The 2,972-nt window shown below is 45.3% G+C and overlaps 1 pseudogene; it reads right to left on the reverse strand.

Moving 5' to 3' along the window:
• Nucleotides 1-1,202: 1,202 nt before the first annotated feature.
• On the reverse strand, nucleotides 1,203-1,877 carry LOC136158699 (large ribosomal subunit protein uL1 pseudogene; annotated as a pseudogene).
• Between the last annotated feature and the right edge of the window lie 1,095 nt (nucleotides 1,878-2,972).

Below are 2,972 nucleotides of genomic sequence, written 5' to 3' on the forward strand. Positions count from 1 at the left end.
ACCCCCTCCATGGAAGAATTGTCTTCCATGAAACTGCTCCCTGGTGCCAAAAAGGTTAGGGACCGTTGCTCTAGAGGCCAGGATTAGCAATTGATTTTTTTTTTTTTAATTTGGCCCATTTAGATAGGGTCAAAGGCTCTGTGGTCCTCTTATCTTCCCCATTCGTACTCCTCGTGGTATTCCACTATCTTCATGTGAGCACGCATAGCAGGAATTTTGCAAGGCTTCATGGCAGGCAAACTCCTTGGCAGAAATCTGGAGTTCAGTTGCTCAGCAAACACTGCTGAAATGTTCATCCTTATTTGCAAATCAAAATGTGTTGAACCGGAATAGCTCCCTCTGTACAGTAGCACTTTGTCAAGGGTCAAAGGAAGGTGTGAGGCGTGTTCCATTTGGGGTTCTGGCAATGGCTAATCAGAACCTTGAGGGCTGGGACTTTCTTGGTGGTCCAGTGGCTTAAAGTCCACACTCCAAATGCAGGGGGCCTGGGTTCAATTCCTGGTTAGGGAACTAGAGCCCACATGCCACAGCTACAAGTTTGCATGCTGCAGTTAAAAGATCCCCTATTCCAGAACTAAGACCTGGCACCGCCAAATAAATAAATAAATACTTGAAAAAAAAAAAAAAAAAAGAACCTTGAGGAACAAGCACCAGCCTAGGGAGCAGAGGCAGAAATGCTGCTCTGGGAAGGTCATCCCCTCAGTGTTGTCATCTTTCCCAGTGAGACCTCCTGCTGTTTATTTGGCTTAAAAAATCATAGAGTGCTAAAGCTTGCACTCAGATTTGCATCATTTGCATTCAGATAAGCACACCCTCTTGGGAGGAAGAGACTAGAGTGGTGTGACAGCAAATACTGCAGGAGCAACTGGGGACAGTCCTGATCTCCTGAGGGAGAGTAAATGTTATCTGATTTGGATCAGGGCTTATCTGCTGTCTATTTGCTAAACCTTTTATAGGTTTCTTTTGGATTAGGGCAGGGTAAGGGGCAGAGGTAGAGGCCCTCTCGGAGGCCACATAGCCCAGGGGACAAACCCGGCCCTTGGACACAAAGTATCCTGAATTCTAGTGCACACTCTGCCTCTTACTGGCCTTACAAGGCCTTCCAAGGCCTGGGGGTAGTTTGTTTTTCTGCAAGATGGGGAGGAAATATTGCCTGACTTTTTTTTTTTTTTTTGGTTTAGTATGGTTTATTAAGCTGTGCCTTAGTACAGACGCTGGGGCTTGCCCATGGTGCTCTTAATGTACAATGTACAAGGCCCTGACCTTCTGCCAATTTTTCTTGAGCAATGACACCAGGAAGTTGACAGCTAAGTGGATGTTGTACACAAGCTCATCATCTGTCATCTTCACGTGGCCAACAGCCACTGCCAGACACAGCACCTTCTTCATCTGGAACTTGATCGTGGACTTCACTTCATCAACTTTGGCCACCATGTTCTCATTGTGGGTCAGCAAGGAAGGAAACTTGCCAGCCTTGTTCAGGCCTGGGCCCAGGATTCGGGGGATTTGCTTGATCAGAGACTCTGAAGCCAAAAAGGCATCCTATTTCTTGGCCAGCTTCTTGAGCAGTTTCTTATTCTTGTTGAGTTTCTTCAGCGCCTCAATGTCCATGTGGGGGATATCCACAGCCTTGGCCTCATCACAATGCTGCTGGTCCCCCAAGACACACACGGAGAACTTGGGGCGGGGAGTGGACTTAAGTCTGATGGTGCCCGAGAAGCGTTTGTCCTTCTGAGGGTCATAGTTCTTCAGGCTGATCTGAAGCTCCACAGTCTCCAAAAACTTCCTGCGCTTGCGCTGGTTCCCGTGCAGGACTTCCCGCACCGCCTCGTAGAGGGTGTCGCGGGAGACTTTACTGCTCATGGTTCCCTAACACCGCGATAACCGGAAAAGCTTACCTGACTTTTTAATGAGGACAGTATATTGTATTTACAACTGAAAAGCAAAAAGAGACAGGATGTTTTTAAATTTTATTTTTACATATTTAAATTTTTTCTGGTTTATTGAGATATGGTTGACATATAACATTGTATTAGTTTAAGGTATACACCATAATGACTGGACATATATATATATATATAGCAAAATGACTACCATATTGTTGTTGTTCAGTCTCTCAGTTGTGTCTGACACTTTGTGACCCCATGGACTGCAGCATACCAGGCTTCCTGTTCTTCACCACCTCCCAGAAGTTTGCTAAAACTCACGTCCATTGAGTTAGTGATGCCATCCAACCATCTCATCCTCTGTCATCCCCTTCTCCTGCCTTCCATCTTCCCCAGCATCAGGGTCTTTTCCAATGAGTCAGCTCTTCGCATCACATGGCCAAAGTACTGGAGCTTCAGCTTCAGCTTCAGTCCTTCCAATGAATATTCAGGGTTGATTTCCTTTAGGATTGACTGGTTCGATCGCCTTGCTGTACAAGGGACTCTCAAGAGTCTTCTTTAGCACCACAGTTCGAAGGCATCACTTATTGTGACTACCACAATAAGTTTAGTTAATATTCATCGCCTCTTATAGTTACAATTTTTTTTTCTTGTGATGAGAGCTTTTAAGATCTACTCTCCTAGCAACTTTCAAATATACAGTAACAGTATTATTCACTAGTGTCTTCATGCTGAATTACATCCCCAGAACTTATTTATCTTATAACTGGAAGTTTGTACCCTTTGACCATTTTCAGAAATTTCCCCACCCTCCAGAAATAAGACTTTAAGAATGTACATATTTATTGATTTGGCTATGGTGGGTCTTGGTTGCAGCACTCGGGATATTCTTTGTCCCACACAAACTCTCTCTCCCTAGGTGCAGACCACGGGCTTCAATAGTTGCTCTGCAGCATGTGGGCTCTTAGTTCCCCAACCAGGGAGCAAGCCCGAGTCCCCCGCATTGCAAGGTGGGTTCTTAACAACCAGAACACCAGGGACGTCCCCAGAAACAAGAATTTTTAAATCAGCATGTGAGTCCCACCA

This window comes from Muntiacus reevesi, chromosome 2 (genome assembly GCF_963930625.1).
Source record: "Muntiacus reevesi chromosome 2, mMunRee1.1, whole genome shotgun sequence".
NCBI lineage: Eukaryota > Metazoa > Chordata > Mammalia > Artiodactyla > Cervidae > Muntiacus > Muntiacus reevesi.